Source organism: Triturus cristatus, chromosome 4_1 (assembly GCF_964204655.1).
Source record: "Triturus cristatus chromosome 4_1, aTriCri1.1, whole genome shotgun sequence".
In the NCBI taxonomy this organism is placed as follows: domain Eukaryota; kingdom Metazoa; phylum Chordata; class Amphibia; order Caudata; family Salamandridae; genus Triturus; species Triturus cristatus.
In genome coordinates, this window is record NC_140585.1 from 298,622,619 (window position 1) to 298,649,331 (window position 26,713).

At 46.0% G+C, this 26,713-nt stretch overlaps 1 protein-coding gene across 2 annotated transcripts in view; it reads left to right on the forward strand.

Annotated features, from left to right (window-relative positions):
- Window positions 1–26,713, forward strand: part of BID (BH3 interacting domain death agonist) — a 506,113-nt gene that overhangs the window by 441,436 nt on the left and 37,964 nt on the right. The window lies entirely within an intron of this gene.

Below are 26,713 nucleotides of genomic sequence, written 5' to 3' on the forward strand. Positions count from 1 at the left end.
TGAAAACCAAGAAGACGTGTATTGGATAATATTATGGGTCCGATACATAGACGATTTATTTCTAATATGGAATGGACCATCACAGAGTTTCAATAAATATTACTTGAAGTTATGTAATAACAACATCGGCCTGAAATTGGAAATTGATTTCTTAGATACAAAGATCTAAATCGAAGAAGATCAGATTCATTCTACACTGTTTCGCAAAAAGACAGCTACGAACAGTATACTTCACTGGACAATTTTCCATCCAACGAGCTTAATAACCAGTATCCCGTACGGAGAATTTACTCGCATGAAGCGTAACTGGTCAAAACCAAACGATGCAGAGGACAAAATTCAAGAATCAATGAACAGATTAAGAGCAAGAGGTTATAAGGAGAGAGATCTACAAAAAAGTAAGAAAAGAATTGACAAAAAATCAAGACCTGAAATTCTAACATAAAAAAATACATCACAAGAAAAACATGACATACCACGTTTTGTCACAACATACAGCAAGGAGAGTGGCCAAATCCTGACCAAGATCAAAAAATACTGGCACTTAATGTCTGGGGACCCAGATATAGGAAAATCACTAGGAAAAAGACCGATGGTAACATATAGAAGAACAAGGTCGCTTAAAGACGCTCTGATATCAAGCCACTTTAAAGAAAAAGAACAAGAAAGTTAGCTAAATAATCAACAACAAGGATTCAAAAGATGCAATGTGTGTAAGGCATGCAAAATTGGTAAGAACAAAAGCTCATTCAATGAACCCAATGGCAAAGTTTTCAAAATTGAACAGAAAATCTTACGTACATCAACACATGTGGTTTACATAATTGAGTGTAAATTTGGGATGCAATACATTGGGAGCACTGTATGTATGTTAAAAAAGCGGATACTTGAACATATTAGAGCAGTCAAGAACAAAGACATGTCTTATGCGACAGCTAAACACATGGCATCTTGTCAAAAAAGTGACTGGAGAGCAATGAGCTATTTTGGAATCCACATGGTACAGCAAAATGAACGTGGAGGTAATAGAATGAGAAAACTTCATCAAATAAAATCAAGGTTCATCGTCCGATTGAAAACAAAGACTCCAAGAGGGATGAAAGACGACGAGGAACTGTATGTACATTTGGACTAAACAAAAGTGTCGATTACAACAAAGAGTGTTATAATCAAAACTAACAGAGTTACTAAAACAGCAGACCGTGTGTGGAAACTATCAAAGTTTGTAATATTGGGGTACTATACCCGGTCACAACGTCTAAATATCTATACAAAACTGCACCCTGACATATAAGAAAAAAGATGAGTCCATCAATATTCTTTGGGTACTATACCCAATAATAACATGAGAAATCTCAAGGTTATTCAGCTGTATATTCATCAATGCTGTGCGATATTTAAAGCACTGAAAAACAATGTTGATAATTGTTATGTATATAATAACAAATTGCCTGTAAATATCCTCTTGTAAATATGTAAATATTGCACTTTGCTAGATGAACTACAATTCCCATAATGCTACATTATGGCAGATATGGGATAAATAGTAGAAACTGAAGAGGGCTCACTGACCGTGAACAAAGCCAGGAAGGCTGAAACGCGTTGGTCTGAGTGCTGTTTTCAAAATAAATAATCAGAATTCCTGAGTGGTGCGTTATTTGGTGAAAAAAAAAAAATATATATATACATTTATATATTTTTTTTTTTCACACACACACACAAATATCTCACATTGGGGAGAGAATATGGCATCACTTAATCTCCCCGTGCCTAACAAGAATGAATGTGTCCGTCTGTAATGTAACGGTGCTCATGTAAAGCGCTCTGATACCTTCAGGTCTCATTCATGCTATATACAACTCCACACAAAAAATATATATATATATATATATGTGCTTGCAATTTATCCTCCATTTTGGGAATGTTCAGAATCTGTCAGTGGAAAGGCAGACAGACATAAATTATTTGAAAATTCGTTTATTTGGGAGGCCCACTGGAGGACTAGGAAACAATATGGGAAAATTGCAGAACCCACTGGAGGGTAAGAATTTGTACACAAGCACTACAGGACCCAGCATGCAACATTTCTTCTGCTCACCTGGAAAGCCCACTGGAGGGCAATTTAAACGAATTACATGCAGAGAGAAGTGCTTTTCAAACAACACTGCGCAATCTCTTTACATGCCTGTGAACAAGGAGCTGCTGCTCTGAAACGTAGAAGGCTAAAGAAATCATTTCAAATGGAAAATGCTCATTTCGTCTCCATAAAGGATCGATGGAATTCACCTGCTTTTGTGTGCGCCTTCAAATGAAGGATAAATTGCAAGCATATATACATTTGATTTGGGTGTAGCAGAGCTGCAATTTTCATAATTTAAAGTTCACCTTGCAGTAGTAACAGCATTTAGAAAATGCTCTTTGAAATCTCCTTTTAAAAGATTCCTGTAAAGGATTTCCATGAAGGCATTACGAAATGTTATCCAGCTATCCAAAGATCTCTCCTCTCTAGTGGTTGAATATTGTCCTTTCACGTCTAATGGGCCCTCCTTTTGAGTTCCCTGCAACACCACCTATCATGGAAAGCTTCTTTGCTATTCGCTAAAATCTCTGCTCACAAGGTTTGCAAAATTCAAGCATCTATATTGTGACCTTGACATCAAACAATCACCATCTAGATGGATAGTCTCTTGCATACTCCTGTGCTACCAGAAAGCTAACAAAACCTTGCCTGGAAAGTCAAATTCTCAGTCCACCATAGGTAATGTGGCTATTGTGCATTACTGATGAATATTCCAGTCTCTGAGATCTGCAAGGCAGCAACTGGGTGACCTGGTCACACATTAAAAAGTCATTCTTGATTCAGACTTTAGAGTAGGAACACGAACAGGGCAAACTTGTTTGAGAAATCTTTGTTTTGTACTTTTTAGCACTTCCCTCGCTATCCATTCTTTTCAGTATTATGATAAGTTCAGAATTAAAGGTACCTGTAAACCTAGTAGTCCCTTAGGGAAATCTCCATTGAAATCATAAGCAACCCTACAATCCTCCCTGATGGAAGAGATACAATTCTATTAATGCTTATCAGTGTAGTCAAAAAGAACTGAGTCAACTGCAGGTCAGGGTTGCTAGAAGGCACAGTGTTTTATTGTCTTGGTCTTCCCTATTATTCACTTTTAAAGAAAACAAAAGTCTTTGTGAAGGATGTTTTTAAAATGTCACTTGTCTTTGTTTTACTGACCTTTTTAAGGCTGAATGTATTTTCTTCCATCTTTTAAAGTAAATGAATGTAATTGGAAATTTAGCTGGTTTCTAGATTGCTGAAATATAATCTTGTGTTACATGAACTTCCTGGCCTTTCGGAAGTAAGGCGAAGGTACTACAAACAATGTGACTTTGGAAAAAGTGCTCCGGGATCCTCGCACATTGTCGGGACCATTCAGTGTTTGGGGATCGCAAAATCGCCTAACTGGGCACACAGCGCCACGCCACGCAGCAGTCTACATTTGGTTCCTGGTTTTGGAGCAGAGCACCGCTTACCTGCTGATATTGCCGACGGCAGTCTTCCTCGCCGCCTCTTGCTATCCCGAGGCCGCTGTAGAGGTGGACTACAGCCCCCAGCAGGCAATCCTCGACCCGCCCACATCCGGCGGAAAGCGCGCCCGGAGGCGCTACTTTAATCCAGGCTCCCCCGGTGGAGCGGGGAGATCGCAAAATCGCCTAACTGGGCACACAGCGCCACGCCACGCAGCAGTCTACATTTGGTTCCTGGTTTTGGAGCAGAGCACCGCTTACCTGCTGATATTGCCGACGGCAGTCTTCCTCGCCGCCTCTTGCTATCCCGAGGCCGCTGTAGAGGTGGACTACAGCCCCCAGCAGGCAATCCTCGACCCGCCCACATCCGGCGGAAAGCGCGCCCGGAGGCGCTACTTTAATCCAGGCTCCCCCGGTGGAGCGGGGGGATCGCAAAATCGCCTAACTGGGCACACAGCGCCACGCCACGCAGCAGTCTACATTTGGTTCCTGGTTTTGGGGCAGAGCACCGCTTACCTGCTGATATTGCCGACGGCAGTCTTCCCCGCCGCCTCTTGCTATCCCGAGGCCGCTGTAGAGGTGGACTACAGCCCCCAGCAGGCAATCCTCGACCCGCCCACATCCGGCGGAAAGCGCGCCCGGAGGCGCTACTTTAATCCAGGCTCCCCCGGTGGAGCGGGGGGATCGCAAAATCGCCTAACTGGGCACACAGCGCCACGCCACGCAGCAGTCTACATTTGGTTCCTGGTTTTGGGGCAGAGCACCGCTTACCTGCTGATATTGCCGACGGCAGTCTTCCTCGCCGCCTCTTGCTATCCCGAGGCCGCTGTAGAGGTGGACTACAGCCCCCAGCAGGCAATCCTCGACCCGCCCACATCCGGCGGAAAGCGCGCCCGGAGGCGCTACTTTAATCCAGGCTCCCCCGGTGGAGCGGGGAGATCGCAAAATCGCCTAACTGGGCACACAGCGCCACGCCACGCAGCAGTCTACATTTGGTTCCTGGTTTTGGGGCAGAGCACCGCTTACCTGCTGATATTGCCGACGGCAGTCTTCCTCGCCGCCTCTTGCTATCCCGAGGCCGCTGTAGAGGTGGACTACAGCCCCCAGCAGGCAATCCTCGACCCGCCCACATCCGGCGGAAAGCGCGCCCGGAGGCGCTACTTTAATCCAGGCTCCCCCCGCTTCGCGGGACGCGCCGGGCTGAGCCCGGGCAGAGGGCGGGCCGTCTGTGGCCGTCCGGGGCCAAAGGAGGCCGGGCTGGGCCACATCCCTTATCTTCCAACTTTAAAACCGCTTAGGGTGATGCCCTCACCAGGACCATGTAAAACTCCTGTAAGGGAGGGGGGCAGCAACACAGGGACACTGGACAAGTATTTCAAACCTACCAAAGGAGACGCAGGCAAGGAAAATTCTTTGGAGAGTCGTAGGGCGGAGCGGCGGCGCTCCATTGAAACCATGAAGAGCAGACCCCTGACAGAGATTATCCCGTATCCTCTTACCCAAGAGGAAGGCACGCCCCCCAACAGCTTAAATCCTTTGACTCTTGAGGACTTCCCCCTCTTATTGCGGGATATTCCCAGTTCTCCTGGGTTGGTCCCTGGGAAGTCTGTAGATACAACCCCTCCCACGACGTCTATTACCCCCGTTAATCTGGTTACCCAAACTCCCCCCTTGCATGCAACTAAGAAAAGTAAGCCAAAACAAAGTGTCGTGGTAGAGTTGCATAGGCCTCCACCGTGCAAACGTAGTAGAAAGTCAATGGGGGGGAGGGGGAAAGCCAAATTGTCCCATCTAGATTTTGGTAACAAACACACAAATGCACCACAATCTGGGAGGGACAATGAGACTGTGCCTATTGCTCTTCCCTCCGAGGCCCTCAGCTCCAATACAGTTGCTGATATCAACGACCCAGTGGCCAATACATTGAACAGAAATCCCCCTCTCATATCTATAGGGAGCATAGAATTCTTACTTCGTTCCCTTCTGCAGCCCATTAGTGATAGCTTGAATAAAGTGGAGATTAGGCTCACTCTACTAGAAACATCTCTTACTACCTTGAACACCTTAGTTAGTAAGCAATCTAATAATATGGGACCTCATCCCCCCGCAGGAAACCCTCCTAAAATGGGAATCCCACAGGGCGACAACAAAGTCCCCCCTCAGAGTGTGACCACTGCCCCTCCCCTGCAGCCATTAATGGCTATTTCAGTCCAGGCACCGCGTTGTAACTCAACCAATAGGCCCTTTCAACCAATAGACTCTGCCCTTCAAAGTTCCCAGATAGGGATTAATGGCGGCCACCAAGAAGCCGGCGGCACTCCTTTACTCTCTCCAGGCCGGCAGGCCCTAAGTTTACGAAGACCAGATTTGCCGCCAGAGGCTAATAGTCTAACGGTGGTCCTAGCAGGTGCCCCCCGTTTAAGATCAGGGGAAAATGAAGACTATCAATCCCTAAAGAAAAAGGTCATCAAATGGCTAAACTTGAACCGACCTCTACCATCTCATTTTAATAACGAGATCATTATGGTTAGAAGGGTCCCCTGGTTAGGCAAGACTAGAAAAACAATAATAGGGGACTGTATCCTGGTTAGTTTTAAGGATCCGGGCACTGTTCTGCACATCTGTAATGGAACAAATAGATCACTGGATTCTACCATTCAGACCCTTTCAGTATCCTTCTTTTTCCCCCCTATCCGTATGCACCATGCCCCATCGCAGGATGAGTGGATAAGGGTGGAACATAGATGCAGACAAAAGGATTATGTACAACGCCCAAATCTCCAAGTGCAGGATACGCCCTATTTTCATTTCAATCGCTTTAATTGCCTGAATGGTTTAGATGGGGTTGATTGACTTTCCGCTCACATACCAATGACCCTGGATTGCGGTTCCTGTAGTTTTTCCAAGCTACTCACCTCGATTGCTGGTAAAATTCCTGGGCCACTGAATAACCCAGTGGTCCTGGATGATCTATCTGCCCACAACGTTCCCGATGCCTCTGGAATTCTGATTGAGCCAACATCGGTGGAAAATGGCTCCAGTGGACTTTTCGATCTACCGGTCCCTACTGCTGGCAATGCGTCAGAATTTCCGATTGCAGTAGAGTCTAGAACTATCTCCTTTAACCCCCCTGGCTCGGCATTTAATACCGGCATTTGAGGCTAATTTGTTGGAATGTTGCTGGACTCGCCAACAAACTGGGTGACCCGGACTGGGCAAACTATATCGAGACTGGAGACATATGTATGTTCCAGGAAACCTGGGCCAGAGAGGACTATGGTCACCAAGGCTACATGTCATTCTTCACCCCAGCGAGATGGGAAGGCAAAGGCCGTCCGTCAGGAGGGCTTACGACTTGGGTCGCATCCCATCTGGGCTGTGTGGCAATGCGGTTGCCGACCAACTCTGAAGACATTCTTGCGATTTCACTATCGTGGCCCAACCAAGTTAAATTGGTGTTTATTAATATTTATTCTAGGCCAATGGGAATTGCAAAGGAATCACCAACCATAGATGAACTCTCTAACTTTATATCTGACCTACCGAGTGATTCATACTATGTAGTGGGAGGGGATTTTAATTCTCATTTTGAGCCACTCCCTGGTCTTCTGGATGGGCTATCATCTGAAGAGGAGGTCAGATGGGCAGTGCCTATGGTGGAAGCTCCACCTCCAAAGGCTTGGACCCCATTAGCAGTACAAATCACCGCCCTCACCCTGAAGTTCGGAATCAGAGCGTGCAATGGGCGAATGAAATCCGACATACCCAGTAAAACCACCTACAACAGACTGGGAAGAGAGTCTCGTCTGGATTATGTCTTGGCTCAAATAGTGAAGTGGCCGACAATCCAGGACTTCAGGGTGACGGAAAGGACCGACAGTGACCATAACGCGCTTGAGCTCGACCTTGTCCATCCTGGCCCCCAAGCTCTCGCGAATAAAGCGCAGGGAACTCCCCATGCTCTATGATGAGTTAACCCCCATTTTGGAAACTGTGGGTTGCTTGGACGCCGAGGTAAACAATAAAGACTCCCAGGGCAAGTTGCTCAAAGCCCATGAGGACCTCATAAAAACTGCGGCACCTCATTTCACCTGCAGTTCACGTAAAACAAAAGGGGGGCGACGAGGCAAAACATTATGGTACAACCTTGCTTGCAGAAGGGCAAAAACAGAGCTCCTTAGACTAATCAAGGAGGGTGTAGGGGGGGATAGCCTCAAACAAAGTAGGCGAGCTTACAAGAAACTCACTGCCCACGCTAAGGTAGAATGGGAGGAAAAACAGTGGGAAGAACTCACTAAGGCACTAGCGACCCAAAACCAACGTCTGTTCTGGAGGATTGTGAACGGGGGGTCGGGGAATTTACAATCGGCAATAGAGCCCAATATTGCCCCAGGGGTGTGGCAGGCTCATTTCCAGACCCTATACAGTTCTGAGCCGGGAGAATCTCCTGCTGCTGATGAGGTGGGCTGGCCGGACTGTGAAGGGGAGCCGATAACGCTGGGTGAGGTGACCGCTGCCATCTCAGGACTTGCTTCTGGAAAGGCGCCGGGACTGGATGGATTGCCTGGGGATATGTTTAAACAGGAGCCCATTGTTTGGTCCCCTTACCTTACCACCCTTTTCAATGGAGTTCTTGGTGGCATGGAAATCCCTAGTACTTGGCTGGGGGCAGAGGTGGTCCCCATCTTCAAAAAGGGCTCGCCTCTCCTCCCAGCCAACTACCGACCAATCAGCCTAATAGACGTGGCACAGAAACTGTTTGGTAGGGTGTTGCTGAATAGGCTCCAGGACTGGATGGAGGAGGTGGGAGCCCTTAGTCCCTACCAGGCGGGTTTCAGGAAGGGGGTAGCCACAGTGGACCAGGTTTTTAGATTGAATCTGATCTACTGGAGGGTAGCAAAATTCGAGGGCGGTAGTTTGTACACAATTTTTGTGGACTTAAGGGCCGCATTCGATCTGGTGCCCAGGGGGAAACTTTGGAGCATCCTGGCAGAGATGGGTGTTCCCCCGGACATCCTACTGATCTTACAGAGGCTGCATCACAACAACTATGCCCGGGTGAGGTGCGGGAGGTCGGGGGAACTGACCGATAGATTCCCCGTTGGCAGGGGGGTAAGACAGGGTTGTGTGTTGGCACCGACCCTGTTTTGCCTCTTCGTCAACGGGGTAATCGCCCATCTGAATGCCACTGAATATACTGACGCCCCGAAATTGAATGGCAGCAGGGTGCCCGCAATTATGTTTGCGGACGACACCCTGCTGCTATCCAAAACCCCCATGGGCATACAGAGGATTCTTGACTCCTTCGTGGCCTTTTGTACTGATAGGGGGCTGGAAATTAATGCGGCAAAAACCAAATTCATGGTTTTGAATCCGAGGCAAAAACTACGGCCAAATCCGCAATTGGGAGCTGCACGGCTCGAGAGAGTGGCCACCTTTGAATACCTTGGTGTGACTCTCAACGAAACTATGACTTGGGGACCTCATCAGAGCAGGGCTAACCTCAAACTTATGCAAACCACTGGGGGTATCGCCCGGATGATGACTGGTTCATCATACCGTCCACTGGGGGCACTGATCCAGATATATAAGGCCCAGGCTAGGGGAGCGATAATGTACGGGGCGGAACTATGGGGCCATACGCCTTGCCAGAGTCTGTCACTAACGGAAAACAAGTTTATAAGACAGATAGCCGCACTTCCGCCCAGCACTCCGCTCCTCCCCCTGAGGCTTGATTTGGGCCTACGACCGTTAGCTGACGAAATAAGTCTGAGACCCTTAGCATTCTGGCGTAGGCTGTGGAGTAGCAACGATCTTGTAGAATATAGGGCGGAATTGGTCGAACTCCTGAATCACCCAATAGTGCTCAATATCCCTTTGGTTAAAAACATCCAAGCCACTTGCATGGAAATAGGGCTCCCCGATCTATGGACTGAGCCAGCGAAAGCCGCACTAAACATTTCCAAAAAGTCCCTGGCCAACGTATATCACGAATATAAATTGGCCAGGGCCCAAGCCACCCAGGCAGAAGGGTCCTTAGCCTCCGTGTTCTTGCAAAGCAAGGATCTCTATAGGTTTGAGAGGGTATTGGATCCTATCTCCCCCGTACTGGCCCGGAAGCTGTTTCTCCAATGGAGATACGGCACACTACCTTTCCGGTCTTTTTCAAGCACCTGGACACCGGCTCCCACCTCAAAGCAGTGTCCGGTTTGTGATGCTACGAGGAAACTGATCTGCATGTGGCCTTTTTCTGCCCAGCCTACAAAGCAGCACGAAAATACTGGCTCCTCCCGTTGATAAGGAACATGGGGTGCAGGGAATACGCACCAATGTATAGGATTTTAAAATCTGATGTCTCTGGCCCAACTGTTTTTGCATTAGCAAAATTTCTTACCAATGTTTGGCATACGCGCAACCGGATTCTAAAGGCGTTGGGTCCCTCTTAAAAATGTTATTCTTTTACTAGTGATTGTACATGTGTACTGTATATTTCTTAGTGTTTCTACTTTGATAACTTTTGTTTAACAATTTTTTAACTCAAAACCAGAATTATTTATGTATTTTATGCCTGTATATATTTTATATATGCTTTTATGGTCACTGACCGAAATAAAGCTATCAAAGAAGAAGATTTCAATTGAGATTTCCCTGAAGGAGAAACCGTTTTCTAGCCTATAACACCAGTTCTTATTCATTAGTATCTTCACTAAATGCATAACCACTGAATACCTCCACTGATATGTGGGATCCTTGAAGGAAATGTTATTTCCAACAAACATCCTCTTTTTTTATCGGGAACAGCTTTAATAAGAAGTCTTCATCCTCTTTTCTCTGGGTGCTACAGTTTTAAGCCATGATTTTGCTTTCATTCCTATACACTTGATTCATATATCAACAGCGCAGTGGAAAAGGAGTGTGAAAATATCTGAAAACATTCAGATTTGGTAGTGAATGGCAGAAAATCATTCACTGTAATCTCAGCTCTTTCTTCAGTGCATTTGCATACACTTAAATTATACAGATAGGTGGAGTTTCAGTCCAGGTCACAGACAGTACAGCTTAATATCCGCTTCGGTCACTGTTCAAGAATGCACGTCAGAGCACTCCTGAACAGTGTTGGCTGGCACAAGTGAACCTCCTTGCTTCTGTGGTGATGTCAGCATTTCTGGGGAGGTCTGACCCTTCTTGCCAGTTCTGATGGTTGTCAGTTCGGCCCATCTAAACGTGTTGTTTCTCCTTTCTGCTGTGAGATGGCTACAAATGTTTCATTGATGTTTTCATAAGGGCTACAGAGCACTAGAGGACCAAAATTATTTCCAAATCATCCAGCAAGAAAATGCAAATAGGTAGCATTATTTGCCACATCATGTCCGGTTTTTATATCAATATTTTGACATTGTAACACAACGTTCTGAATCCTGTGCTCTTCATTGATAGTCATAAATGTTAGCATAATTTCCGCTGTGTGCTTGTACCGAAACACTTCAAAACTAAATATATTAAACTATTTATAAAAAGAAATAGTTAAGAGTCCATATATTGCGGAGCAACCTCCAAAAGCTCTCACAGGCAAGATATTCCTAATTTACACTAAGTAGTCCCAAAGAAATTTTTCTCAAAACTACATTCCATCACCTATGACAAACCACTGCCTAAATGTCTAGTAATAAGGAAAAGTACAGCCTGAAACTCTCATTAAAAGTATTGAAAAAGGCCTCCAGTCCCTTTAAGGCTCCAAGAGCTTCCACTGCCCATTGTGCCTTCCACTGTCAATTACCTTACAGTCAGTTAATTTTGAAGCAATTAGTATGTATCCAGAATGAATTGGGAGTTTTTATTCCAGATGCTCAAGAAAAGAGGCCAGGGAAGTGGGTGGGGGGCGCTGTTCAGTTCTCCAATGAAGATTCCTTATATGCAGAACCAGGACTACATGTGAGTAACCATTTCTTCTACCTCGTCTTCATTGGTAGTCATTAACTATAGGATAGAGTAGCAAGCTAGACATTGTCATAGTCCTGAGCTTACAGAGTGATAGCTAAATGAGGAAAGAATAACTGAGTAACTGCAAATATAGTGTTGACCAGTTAGATTTCCCCGAACATCTTGACCAACGTTGGAGTCAGCTTTAGATTGATTGTAATGTTTATGACATAATTGAAGATTCCTATGATGCAGAACCAGGACTGTAAGTAAGTTACCATATATGTTATGCTACCCAAGCTAAATTGTCGCCCATTGTAATGTTTGATAACAGCAAATAGCAATTGACTTGTTGATATTTTTGTAAAGTATCTGGCATAGTTCTGCACTCCATGTACTGTGATTTTTAATTCATATTGAGCTAGAAACAAAATGCATTTTTTGGTAAGATCAGCAAATTATGCAGCATACGTCGGGGTTATGGGGTGAGTAGGACAAATTAATTTTCATGCAGACAGCCACACATTTGGATTTTAGCAGTGACCCTGATAGAAATCACAGGGTATTTAACAACAATTTCATTTTCATCTTAAGGCCGTCTGTCTCCAGCGAAAGCCATATAAATCTGATCACCCAATGAACATTAAGGTGTCTAAAAACAGGCAGTTCTGTGGGAATCCAGGACTCCATACTTTAGAACGCCTTGAGCCAAACCATTGGAGCAGAACGTAATTATGTGCACTCAAGAAAAGTCAGAAGGATGTCATGAATGTAGAGGCAGCCTTCGCAGCAGCAAAATAAATAAAAGGCCTGAATTGTGATGGCCCCAGAGTCCTGTTGTTTCGCTAAGGTCTCGCATGCCAGTTTTTAAGCAGATACATGCACTTGGGAAACGAGTTAAGGGCGGGGTGAAAAAAAATGTATTTTATTTCTTACAGGAAATTTTGCTTGCACTTAAAGCCCATACCCCATCATGGATTTACACAATACTTGGCATGAAATTAGAACTTTACTGACAAAGCATGCTTTTGTTTGGTTTGGCGTACCTTTGTTCAATAGCTTTTGAGATAGAAGCATTTCATAAAAGTTGCAGAGTGGGTGGATTTCAAATGCTTAATTTCTATACTGGGTTTAAAATTGTGACTCAAGAATCAGATGCCTAGCACAAAGGGGTCAGGGTGGGCCTGGTACTACGTGCTGCTCAGTATTTGCCCACAGACCTGAAGCTCTGGATGGCCTGGCACTCACACAGGCGGAGGTCTGGATGGCCTGGTTCTAACCCTGCCGCTCACGCAGGCTGCTGGAATCCCTTTCTCAGCTCATTCCCCCCCCCCCCCCCCTCCCACAGTGGCAGAACTGACGTTCATACGGTTTATTTATCGAATAGACAAATAGCTGTAATTTAATGAATGGAGCTGCAAATCACCTGTGTCATCCGTGGAGCAGCCTCTGTTCAATGCCGAATGTGCCTCAGCAGATTTTATTTATGCAGATTTCTACATCGCGAATGTGGCTGAAGGGCATTAGAGTGCTTTGCAAGAGATTACAAGAAGAGTTAAATAATGATAAATAAAAACCATTTATAATTCAATTTATGGTTGAAACCAACCCCAATATAAGAAAGAGGGAATGACTTAGACACAGGAAGACAAAAATAGAAATCTCAGTCTTTAAAAAGCAATTTAAAATAGTTCTGTTTCAAATTTACCACTCAGGAAGTAGTTCATAGGGCTGAGAAAGTCCAAGATTCTTGTTGCACTGCCAATAAACTATTATTTCATAGGTGTTCCTTGTTCAAGGAGCAGGCAGGTAGCATATCTGATGGGTACTTTCACCTGCAGATTCTCCTCCTCTTGAAGTGTCCCAGGTTTCAGATTGGACCTAGAAAAATTCAGAACTCTTTGATACCAGTAGGAGGCCTTGGTTTTGTTGGCCTTGAGTGACGCCACTGAAGCCACGTAGCACCCACTGCAGCTAAATGACCTCAGTTCCCTTTTTCCTAAGCCTTTGACATGATATCCGGAGATTAATGCATAAAAGAGTTTTCGCGCTTCAAAGCTCTAAATTCTCAAAAATACATAAAGTACAGTGCTAGGATGTTTCCCCAAAGTGTTCAGGCTTTAATCCCTGTAGGGACTGCGAGGGACAGATGTCCATCACCGACCCTCACTCTATTCGCCTGGGGTCAGACCACAACTCTACGGTATACGAGTCTTGCCTCAGTAGACACCTCAAGGTAATCGAGGATAGGGAGGCCAAACTTTTCATGGTGCAGGCCCATGACGTAAAAATAGGCAGGCATCACTGCCAGACTGTTCGAGGTCACCATCTTCACACTTCATGAGCAGACAGCAGAAGCATAAGGAACATAAAGCTTCTTCTATAGGTAAGTCACTCAGGCGCCTTCCGACTCATACAGGATCCTCTTTTAGCCAGAGTTAGCACCTCTTGTGCTTTCGGAACCAATTCCACCAGCATATTACCCCCAGCTGTGCTCTCAGACCCTGCAGGAAAATCGACCCAGGTGGTAGCAGGCCCCGGCACTTATGCTATTTTATCCGGACTTCTCAGTCACAGTTCTGGAGTTACTGCAGCCCTCAATTGTAACAAAAACAAATGTGTTCACAGGTTCTACAGCCTGCCCCCACCTCTGAACCGTTGCTCCCTTACTAGAGCTGGCACTGTAGGCATGGAAGAAGTCCACATCTGCTCTGAATATTAATAGTTTAGAATAAAGATGCTATCTCCATGCTCCTGGGGACTCTCTCTTCTTGTCCAAGCATCCTTTTTTGGAGAGCTTGGCAAATCAAGTTTCATTCACTTTGTCTGACTGAGTGGTTGACAAAGCTCCAGAGACTGAGTCAAAACTCCTAAACTTTTGGGCCGGAAGATTTTTTTTTTACCAGCAGTATGGAATTGAAATAATGAAACGTGCTGTGCCTTTTGGCCAGAAACATGCATGCCCTGTGAGACTTAGCCCAACTGGTTACTCCCATGTCCCTGTTGACCTCAAAGTCAATTTTTCAGAGGTCATTAAGCATGACCAAGATGCTTCAGTCAAAGTCAATTTGTCAGAGGTCATTAAGGATGGCCAGGATGCTTCAGACAAAGTAAATTTGTCAGAGGTCATTAAGCATGGCCAGGATGCTTCAGTCAGTCAATATGTCAGAGGTCATTAAGGACGGCCAGGATGCTTCAGACAAAGTCAATTTGTCAGAGGTCATTAAGCATGGCCAGGATGCTTCAGTCAGTCAATATGTCAGAGGTCATTAAGGACGGCCAGGATGCTTCAGACAAAGTCAATTTGTCAGAGGTCATTAAGCATGGCCAGGATGCTGAAGTCAAAGTCCATTTGTCGGAGCTCATTGAGGATGGCCAGTCACATTTAGCCAGCAGTCTCGCCTGTATCGCCTTGACTTATCCCTGTTTTTGAGGTAGACAATCCTAATACAAATAGGATTTTGGGGAAAGCTATCTCTTCGAACTCTGCAGACCCAAAGCAATAGACAGGTCATGGAGATCTTCTCCAATCCCAATCGTCTCACAGATCTGGTACCTTGTTTGTTTTCCTGCCATAATGATCTGTTTTGCTGCACAAAGTAGAATCGTGATCATCTTTCCCCGTGGTATCATAAGGGAGTATGTGTGTATGTCTGCTATTCCTAGTAATATATTTGTTGGGTATTTAAAGATGGTAGTTTCAAACATGGAGTTTAGGGCAGTGCCATAAAAAGTGGATAAGCGTACCAGTCCCTCCGCGCCTCTGTCAACATTCTTTGTCTAATGCATGAATTGTCACTGATGGATAGTACAAATAATCTTCTATATCTATTAATGTATTTCTGAAGGCTGCACTCGAAGCAGTCGCCTTTGCCATTTGATAAATAGTGCTCCACTCTTTTGGGGCCAGTGTTTTCCCCAGTTCCATTTCCCACCTTTTTATGACCAGGGCATTTCTAGGCTATATTGACGTGTTTGTAGATTTAGAGGGTTATTTTTTGAAAGGGGTGAGACGTGGTCAACTTGTCATTCCAGGAACACGTATAGCACAAACAAAGAGTTCACCAAAGTGGTCCAGTAGGGAAGCAGGTGTTATGACTAGTTCCTTATAACTGTTTACAAGCATGTGTGGCACATGGCACTTTGAAAAAAGTGCTTTTTTCAAAGAATTTGCAAATTACTACCAACTGTCAGTTGATGGTAATTTGCGATTTCTTATGCCAAATTCGCACAACTTGAGTGCTTTGTACATCGCATTTAAGGAATTGCAATTTGTGCTTCCTTAAATGTAATTGCAAAACAGAGAATCTCAAATTTAGCGATTCTCTAATTTGCGATGCACTTTTGGGATGATATTTCCCAAAAGGCCTTTTCCCGTTCGCAAACGTGCCGATTCTCAGAATCGGCCCGTTTGCGAATGGGAAAAGGGCTTGATACATATGCTCCATAGACTTATGTGTTTTGTCCTGCATTTCAAAGGAGCATATTCATCAATTAGTTCTTTCTTTCAGTCATCGTAAATAACTGTGGCATCATTATTGTCTTGGGATCTAACAGAAGGAAGCTTCATACAAGAAATGTACATCAAAATGTTAATGCTCTTTGTGTCCGAAAACCACTCGGGTTTCTTTTTTTGGTTTTTGTTGACTAACTGTTTTACAGTAGGCAAAGGCTAGATAGAATCTGAAGATGATCAGACCAGTCAAATAGAATGGGGTCTCTCGCAGTCTGTAACTAATCCTTCAAATCAAGAATGGAGCTTTTGGGCCAAGTGGGATATTAGCAGTATTGACAGAGGTCGCCATGGAAAATCACAGAGAACAAAATGACTGATGAGTAGTTTGCTTTATCCCAGTGCAGCTTGAAATCACCTAGGAAGATACAGGTATCAGAGATTATCAGTTAGGACATAAGAAACTTCATACATTCCTCAAAAAGGCAGACTGATAGCGTGGAGTGTTCGGACCTCTATATGTGCGTGGGGAATGGGAGTCAGGAATGAGGTGCCCCTTGATAACGTGGCTGTGAGCTTGCTGCAGATCTGTAATACAAATGGTGTCAAGGGTGGGGCTGGGTGTACATTGGAACTCCTGCATTGAAGGCTAGTACTGGAATGTAGGAGATGGGTGCATTACAGGGCTGACTCTGAACCCCTATTTGAAATATCAAAGGGGTAGCGGAGATCAGTCTCGACCTGCATTTTGAGTGCACTGACAGAATGTGTGTGTTGGGTCACAATACTGGAATGGCATACTATCATGTGGGCTAGTGGTGAGGTGCATTGCCAGAGCAGTCTGTGGCTACCAGTTCTGCAATGGTGCAGGGGCTTTGTGAGTTTCGTTTTGGATTTGGTAGCAGAATCACATTGAATGCTATAGACACATTAAGATGTACTGATAGAGCTATGTGTGGGTCACAGTGCTGCAGTCGATCATGCTGACCAGACAGTGTATTCTCCGTGATTCCCAATCTCTGAATTTTTTGGGGACTGCAAAGCAGAATAAAATGGTGAACATTGCAGAGTCACGTGTGCATGACTCCGTGCATGTATGCAAATGTGGTATGCATAGTCTACGGTATGGATCCTCAAGAATGGTAAAGTGTGTGATAGACAGTGTGCTATGGGACTGTCCGCTTAAAAGTGTATTAGATTGATTACAATGACAGTTTTAAAAATGCGTTAGGGTAGAAATATTCGCTACATGTTTTTGAATGGGGTGAGTGACTGGGTGTTTGTGAGTGATAGAGAATGCAAAAGATTGTTTTTGTGTTTGTGGAGGTTCATGTGCAGTCATGGAGTAGGAGGTGGATGCAGGCCTGGAATGAGTGGATTTGACAAAGGTTTCCTGTGAAGCACCCAGTGCTGGGACAGAACAATGCTGCCGAACTACCTGTTTGTTTGTAAACCCAAGAGGCCTCATGGGCGTTAATGCTCCTCACCAGCACGTGCAAACAGACAAAGAAACCTACAGGGCTCCTTCTGCATTTGTTTTGCCTTTTTGTCAAGAATGCTCTGGAAATGTTACATCAGGGTCTAGGCGAGTCCTAGTATAAGAAATCAGTTTTGAAGTAGCAATACAGGGCCATTGAAGTATAAGCTTACATGCAAAGGCCAGGCCTTATTGAGTTCTTCTGATGAATGAGCAGTGACGATCCTCGTAAGCTTCTGGTAATGCTCTGGGATCCTGAGCGAACCAATACTGTGGACATTGTCGGGCCAAAGACCTTAAGGGTGTTTATCCACTTGGTATTCCCTGAAAGCAGGAGTAAAGTTAGAACAGATAGTGGCACCAAAGGCAACACAAGGGAAGACTAACGGAGGGAAGGAACAAAACAATCATACTCCAGTCTACCAGTACGAATCTTCACCACCATCTTCAACCATTTGATGCTTAAGTCTTTCAAACCCGCACAAAAAACGTCCTTATAAATCTTCTCCTCCTGCTTCTAACATCACTGAGAAGAAAACAAATGTATCCTTCCCTCCTTTTCTGACATTGCAGACGAAGCCACAGACACACTACTACCAACCAAAACAATATTTTAGCAACTGATAACAAACATGCAGATAACTATTCAAAGACTTGTAGCCTAAACCCCTTCCCATCATACTCCCAAGTTTTACACCTTCTAAGACTCACGTAGTCATCTAATTAGCCAATCTCCTGGTCTCCTCCCTTCTTACTGCAAACATGAGCTTTGCATTACCCACTGTTTTCATAGCTATATCCATTACTGTTACCACTGAGGACTGTATTCCTCCCTCTACATCTTCATTTGACCTACACTGCCAAGGCCAAGTTCTAACCCTGCCACTGGATACCTCCATACTTGAACTACATTCACTTCACCAAACACTCAACTCAGCACTGTCTGGCTTGGAGAGTACACCTATTAATGCCTCTATATCATGCATTAATGACGTTTTCCCTTCACTCTAAACAGCAGCTATTTACTGTTAAAGTGAGGTTTTTTACTGAAGTATCACTCAATTCTCAAACGGTAAATTAGTAAACCAATGTTCCCTTTCACATCTCCCATCTTTTTACATGGCACCAAATAGAAAACTACATACATAATCCATGATCAACCGTGCTCACTCCAGAAGATTCAACACCTTTATCCTTTCCTATGATCATCAGACTTTGACCGAATCCTAGATTGGTATGCATTAACAGTTTGATCAGCATTAGCTCTCAACAGTCCAAGGCATCTATACATGGCACTCTACCCATCAGAGATAATATGATAAACTGTAGGACTGCAATCTCTACATCTGCAGCTCACTATTCCTTGATTCTGAACAAAAACCTACATGGTTCACACTGTCATCCTCACCACTCTTTCACCTTCTACTGCCATCTAATTACAAACCATGAGAAACCGCGATAAACGCAGTTTACCTGCCTGGTGGCTCGGAGGAGGCCGTAAGACAAGGTTTCTCACCTTCCCGCCTCAACCCTCGTTTTAGCCATGTACTAATCACTTAAACTCTCTTCCCCTTCTCCCCTGTCCTCCTACAGGCACACCCGCCTTCCAGTACGCTTAGGCATCGTGGAACGCCACGTTTCCTCTACTCCCAGGGTAAGATCTTTTCCTCTCGTTCTCTTCCACCCTTTTCAGCCTCGCTCCTTCCCTTACACACTCACCCCCTTTATTCCAGCTCCCCATCTCCCGCCGCCACAGGGCGCTCGAGCCCTCCCCTCCGCCAGACACTGGACAATCTCATTTACAGATCCTGGGGTAAATCCACCTACCTTTCAAGTCTGGCACCACTAGCTTCCTTTATTCCTCCCGCTTATCTCCTAATCCCATCATTATAGCATAAACGCATCCACACACTGATCGGCGCCCCCGCCCCTCCTAACAACTCTCACGGACCACGTGACAGTACACGCTCGGTAAGGAGCCGTGCCTTTTTTTGCTTTACCTTGCCTTGCTTTTGTTGCTATCACCCTCATCAGTTTCGCTTTCTCCCGCAGCGGCCTCTACCGCCCACCCGCATCATTTATCCTCACGCGGCACTCACACCGTGCCGGCTACCTACAAGGAGCGCCTATCCCCAACCTCATCCATTTCTTTCGCGTCTACCGCACACCCCCGGCCGGGTTGGAATTATCACCTGCTCTATTGTGAGCATCATTGACATTCTGCTAATGGCCCTCACTTTTGATCCTCGCACTCTGGTCTGATCTCTGGGCTAACTCTTGTAACTCTTGTTCCTACTCGTGTTTCTCCTTCACGCAGGGGCCTGCTCTTCTTATCACTACAAACGCCACACAGGTAATCACCCAGCCTTCCCCTAGGTTGTTTCCTGACTCATTATGTTTAACACTAATTCTAGATTTCCTCCCTATTCATCCCATCACCCCCCCCCCCTCGGTCTCCTTTTAGCCCCCTAGACCCAGTCCTTTCCTCCTCAGTCTCTCCCCGCCTTCAGACAGTGTATTATTCTATGTTAAAATCACCACCACAAACAGACGCAATGTCACTCGTCGCTGAATTATTGTGTACTTACTGTTTAATTGGTTGTTTTGGGCATTTACTTACCTTTCTGAAAGAACACATGACAACCATCATGTCACTTGCGTACACGTTTGCCCACACCATTGTACCATGTCACGCCACTCTATTTACTATGTTTTTCCCGTGCATTATTCATGATGATCATACCATTAGAGCGGCACTTACACACAAGTCACCAATCACCATGCACTGAGGGTGATCCCCTTGCTCCCATTTGATATGTCAACGACTAGGTTTTCCGATTGTTTCCCAATTACCTCCTCACCCCATGTTTTGTATCCTTCCCACCCCCCGGAGGGGTCACAGGACTACTCTTAGTGACGAAACACGTGTCGGCTGGTTGTTTGTTTCATATCAGTCGTTGCTTCGTTAAATAACTTTTCAACTTTACACTGGTGTCGACCATTGCAATTGTAATTCGAACAAAACTTCCACACCATTGTTATACCCCCACTACGTGTGCCCGGGACTGTGCTCATTTTCCAGTGTGGGTCCTTTGATTCACACACTTCCGGGGGTTATTGGGTAATTCCCCCGACCTGGCAGCACCATACCTACTCTGGTTCACAGAACACATCACACGTACTAGTCTGAGCGCCACTCTTCCTGACTTCACTAAAAACCCTACCCCTAGCCTTCACAAACCATGAGACTTAGAATTGACAGAACTGATGGGTAGAAGTCATTATTCACAAAGGATCCCTATTTTGCACATTTCTAGTTACACTTTTTGTACCAAGACATTCTAATCTCTTGCTTTTGACATTGGTATCCTCACAGCTTTTAAAGCAAGACTATCAGATCTGTAGAAGAAATTATCTGTTGTATAGGAATCTATGGATTGAATTCATGACAATCTAACTATTCTCTTGTAGGTAGAAACCTTTCTCAGGCATTTTAACTTCCATCGGAATAAACCTACAGAGACCCACGCCTTTCAACTGTAACTCTTGTTCACATCAAAAGTGCCACCCTTGACCCTACGATTCCCAAACCTGGACACTTCATAATGCACAGCCCTAATTCTGGGGACGTTCATGATTAATCCTTCATCTTGTTCACAATTATTGAAATATTCAGTAGCGCTAACAGGTCTTTTTTTACCTGTCACAGAAATGGCGCTACCTTACACCCAGCTGATAAACTTCCACAGTTGTGTGCTCAGCACACTCTTGGCCTGCATTGGATTATATGCAGCACTGGGATGTATGTGGGCGTGTGGAAAGGTACAGCATATCAGAAAATAGTGAGTATGGTTGCCAGGCAAGAATGTGGAGAGGACTGCTGCACCAATTGGATTGTCTGCCCCTGTGAGACCCCCCTCATGCCAGGAGGGGATAGTTACTGAGAAGAAGGGTCGCCACTCTGGTGCATTACTGTCATGAAGGGAGGGCCATTCCCCCTTGGAAGTGCTAGGACATGAAGCGGACCATTGCCTTATCAATTCTGCTAAGTGTTCTCCACATGTCAGGAGGGGATCGTGAAGAAGACTGATGGTTGTCACCCTGGGTGCACTATGAAGAACCCCCCCTTGCATGTCAGGAGGGTCTGTAGTCTAGGAATAAGGCTGCATTAGGACAAATCTTCAGCCATAATCGCCTAGCGGGTTGTGACCTGTAGAGTGGAACCTGCCTGAGTCCGGGAGCATCCAAGATTTATCCCCAGATGAAGAAGACTTACCACCGGATCAGAGGAGTGCCGTGGACGGCTGCTGCATCAGATTTAATAGTTCTGCTCACTGCCGGGCCGTGGATTCTGGTCTGGCATTCCAGCGATTGAGTGTAAGACTGATACCGGGTCTTGGAGGGATCTTGCTCTAACATGCCTGGGCACGGGGATCCATGGTGTTTTGCTAAAAACCCTCATAAAACTTCTAAGACTTAAACTCACTAGCGGGCCTAGCTTGGATGTCGCCACACATGAATGGGGAATAACCATCATCCATAGAAAGAGAAGTGGGACACATGCTGACCCGATTAACACCTGTCTTAAGAAGTCCTTGTATATTGTTTGCAGTGTGTTGTATTGAACTTGACTTAACAGATAAATACTCCTTTTTACATATAAGTCAATCATTTGGGGTTACTGCGCGCATTTTGAGTTCTGAGCCTGTGCTCACCTTACATCTACCTTATCCCGGAGGAGCCTTGGTCTGCACAACCAACGTACTATTGAGAGTTAGGTGTTGAGGTGGTACTTGGGCCAGTTGCTCAGAGGCGAAAGTAGTCCAGGCCCTGGGACATCTGGAGTAAAAGGCCTCACACACCACAGTTGGGCCCAGTAGTGCCTGCTTGCCCCATGGCCCTCTAAAAGAGGTTTGGATAACCAGTGTTATAAGAAAATTGATAATTAAAGAAAGATCCTCTGTGCAAACAAAAGGAGATCGAAAAAATCTGCTTCTCACGCCAAATTCCTTTCTCTTCAAATGAAAAGAAAAACTCTTTTTTTCAGTCTAAGTACAGTTTTTTGAGCTAAAGCCATAAATATAGAGTGAACATTTTAGTATTGACTGTTTTTATTTTTGAACATCAACCCCTCCTACAATCGGGCATCATTGTGACGGGCTATTCCCTAATGGAGTGTGTAACGTAGTGGTCAATATTCGGACTCAGCAGAACTTCAATTACGCAGGAGTAATCGGGTGTCATTTTGATAATTGCGCCTGCTCGCCAAATTAAGAGTAGTTTTCGGCGCATCGGAATCCTGCTGCAAGAGCACATTTAGCAAGCATGTGTGGCTGCTCATTTATCTTTTGTAGCATTTATTTCCTAATGCTTAGCGCAAAATGCATTCCCACATACATTTTGGATGCAAGGGGGCATTTGTGTACTAGGAAAATAGCACTAAATGCAGAATTACTCTTCTCACATAACTCTGTGTAACCTTGCTGAATCTTCGGACAGTTCCATATGATTACTCTACAAAGAATTACGCAAGTTACGCCTACCTCCAGTCCATATCTTTTTAAAAATATATATTTTTATTGTGTTTCTGCAGTACAATATACAACTTGTACATCAAATGGGTCTGTTGCCCCTCTCTCGCACAGTGCACGTGTCCCAGTGATCGTCTGTCATGGCCCCCCTGTACCTTGTAAACAAACTTAACATAACTATTAACCTCCCCAAGATTGTTCTCTTGCTGCACACTTTCTGAATGCGGTGCCTGTAGGAGGGAACGTGTTAGTGCTCGCACTTAGCTGAGCAGAGGTAGTCCCTCTTAGGTCCTTGGTCTACTACCCTCCTCATTCCCCTATTTCCCCTCCAACTCAGTCCACTCTTCCAACACCCCTCTCGCTAGAGTCATCTCTCCTGCTGAACCTTTGAAGCTATCCACCACCTCCCACCACAAGTCTGCCAGTGGTCCTCTGTGGATACCCTGTAATGCTCCAGACACAGTGCTCTTTCCTCTGCTCTCGCTCAGGTTAGCAATTCTGTCCTCGATCAGTTCTGCAGTGGGCTATCTGGGGACTTCCAGTGCTGGGCTATATCCCTGCGTGCAAAACCATGCACCAGATCCAGAAAATTGTTCCATACTTTTGCAGCTGGTTTCCGGACATTAAGTCCTAGGAGGCAAACCTCTGCAATCCAGAGGAACTGTTGGTCTATCGCTCGTCCTAAATCTGCTATCTGGGAGTCCTGATAGTGTCATATCATCAGGCAATTGCAGACCATTTGTCCAAAGTCTGCAGTCAGGTGGGAGCAGGGATGGAGACTTCTAATTGCAGATTCCTTAACTTAGAATTTGCCCCATTCGTCAGATTAGATCTGGAATTTTTTTCATGAGCAGTACCACGGCTCGCCAGTAGATGGCATAGTTATGCTCCGCATGATGTTGTTTGTGTCGTCCACATCAGATGTGACGTGCACTGTGCCTATATAGACACTGCCTCAGTTTATTGACGTTCGTTCTTTTACTCCCATGCAGAGTTTCCAAGAGCAGAAAGTGACCACCACTCAACTCTGAGAGTTTTATGAGGCCATGCACCTCATATTTGGGAGGCCCGTCCCCTCTGGGGTGCCTTTGGGCCCTGTTGATTCGGGAGGGACCCCTACTGGTCCTGTGCCTCCAGATTCGCCCTTGGCAGCAATCGGACCCCTCAGAACCATGGATGGATCTGGACCGGTGCTGGTTGGCCAGTGCCGGTCCAGCCACCTTAACCTTCCTTGGTGCCGCACCCTGTCTCATCCCGGACTCTGACACGGAGCCAGATTGGCGTTGTCTGATGCACCACCGACCCGAGCTACTCCCTCCAGGCTGGAGTCTATGCCCTATTCCTATGGGCTAGGACTTGGAGATTAGTGGGAGGGGCCACTGGACTCTGAATAATACGAGCCACTAGATCCCACCGTGGACACCTAGTATGAGGATTTGGCGGCAGCCAGTGGACTGGACACCTCCTCATATACTGGCTTGGTGTCTCCTCCTACCGGCACTACAGATGAGAGAGCCTTATTTGCTATGAGTTGAGGAAGGCAGCCGATGTCCTGGACCTTCAGATGCCCTCCGGGCCTTCAAGATGAACGTCTTGATGGAGGTGCTTCAGCTGGGAGTCACCGCCTTGGAACTGCTTCTCTAATTTAATGGAGCCCTCACGGATGTCCCGCCGAGGCCTGGTCCAATCCCTGCACAGGACTCCTGTGAAGAGCAACATTTCCCGCTGCCATCGCCCCGCCCCAGAGGAACCCAACTTCCTCACCCAACACTCCCCCTCCCAATCTCTCTCCCATTCACACCCTCCTTTGGTGGTCAAATCCTCCACTTCAAGAGTAAATACTGACACATTCCCTACCACTCCACTGGACAGGAAACCCTAATACTCACACTCCCATTTGCTCTGGGACTTGGTTACACAGGTCCTACCTATGGTCTTGGAGTAGGTCCGAGCCATACTCTCCCAAGCTATTGCTGACAGAAAGGACACAGCTAAGTTTGCCATAGGCTGTGGGCTGGTTACGGCCACCTAACTAGGCAGAGCCGTTCCATCGTCACTGGCCCACAGGCACCACGCCTGGTTGAGAACCACTGGCTTTTCAGAGATGTCCATGCCTTGCTCATGGACATGCCCTTTGATGGCTCCCGCCTCTTTGAAGACAACAAAGACTCAGCGGTGGAGCACTTCAAGAACAACAGGGATAGGGGCAGGTCCTTGGGCCTTTCCATGGCCCCTTGCAAAGCCCTGACTGCCTTTAGCTCCTTTCGTGGCCACGGAACAGGCTTCCAGCTATGTCTCTATCTTTCCAGCCACCACAGCCAGCAGGCTTCACAACCTCTGGGTCGTTGAAGATATGGCACCCACAGGTCTTGTGGGTCAGGTAGCCAGAGGTCGTGCAAGTACAGTGCCCCCGGCCCCCACAGCCACCAAACCCCTTTAGTTTGCCCTACGACCATCAAGGACACTCAGTGGGAGGCCGGATACGGCATCACCTACACCACTGAAAGTGGATAACATCAGACTGCTGGGTTCTCCAAATTATCCGAAGGGGCTATCCCCCGGTTCATGACTACCTTCAAACCATGCCACCCACTTGCGACAGGCTGATTGAAGACCATATCTCCTTACTCTACCAGGAAGTGGCAGCTCTCTTGGCCAAGGGAGCAATAGAAAGGGTGCCGGCATCAGAAGTAGGTTGTCTATGATACTGATGTTTCAGACTCTATCCTGGATGTCGGTGAGACTGACTATGAGGCTGCTGGCCCTCATGGCCGCCTGCATCCTGCTTGTGACACATGCCACTGGCATGTGCAAGATCTGCAGTAGGACCTACATTTGCAGTGGGTGCAGTATCAGTGAAATCTCTCTGACATGGTCCAGATCTCAGAGGGCAATGAAAAAGATCTGCAGTGGTGATCAACAAACCCCAGTTAGGTCAGCGGCAGACCCCTCTCCCTTCCTCACCAGATCTGACAGTAGTAACAGATGCATCACTCCAGGGCTGTGGCGGCCATCTGGGAGAGCTGGCGATCAGAGGTCTCTTGTTTCTTGCGGGATCCGGGCTCCATATGAACCTATTGGAGCTCCAAGGGATCCGACTGGTATTCAAAGTCTTTCTAGCCTCCATCAAGGGAAGGCTAGTGCAGGTGTTCATGGACAACACCACTGCCATGTGGTGGTACTACAACAAACAGGAAGTGGTGGGGTCATGGACCCTTTGTCCAGACGCCTTTAGACTCTAGACATGGCTGGAACACCAGGGCATTTTCCTGGTGGTTCTTCATCTGGCAGCATCTCTGAACACCAGAGCGGAATAACTCCGCCAAAGATGCCTAGTGGATCATGAACGGCCTCTCCATCCGAAGATGGTGCAAGGTCTATTTCAGCACTGGGGGGAGCCTTGGTTAGATCTGTTATCCCGTATTGGGGGATCATTTATAGATTCACATGCCTGAATTATTCCCCATCGCCGAGGCGGGAGTCCCACGGTAAATACAAAAGTAGTGCGAAAAGTAAATAACAGTAGTAGGCTAAAAGAAAAAGCCTAAGGCCTACATCTTAGTAGCCTATCTACATCATTATAGTAAAAAGAACCAAAATTTGGTTCCAACCAATCAGCTACCAGCACCCTCTAGAACCTTCCCAGCAGAGGCAGTTCTCCTCAGATTTTCACCACACGTCGTGTGGAAGGGAGTCTCACTGAGTGCCAATCAGTTCTTCTAATTTTTCATCAGAATGTCTGACAGGAAAGCTCTTTTCAAACCCTGCAGGACCTCTGATAAGAAGAGGGTCCATGTGGAC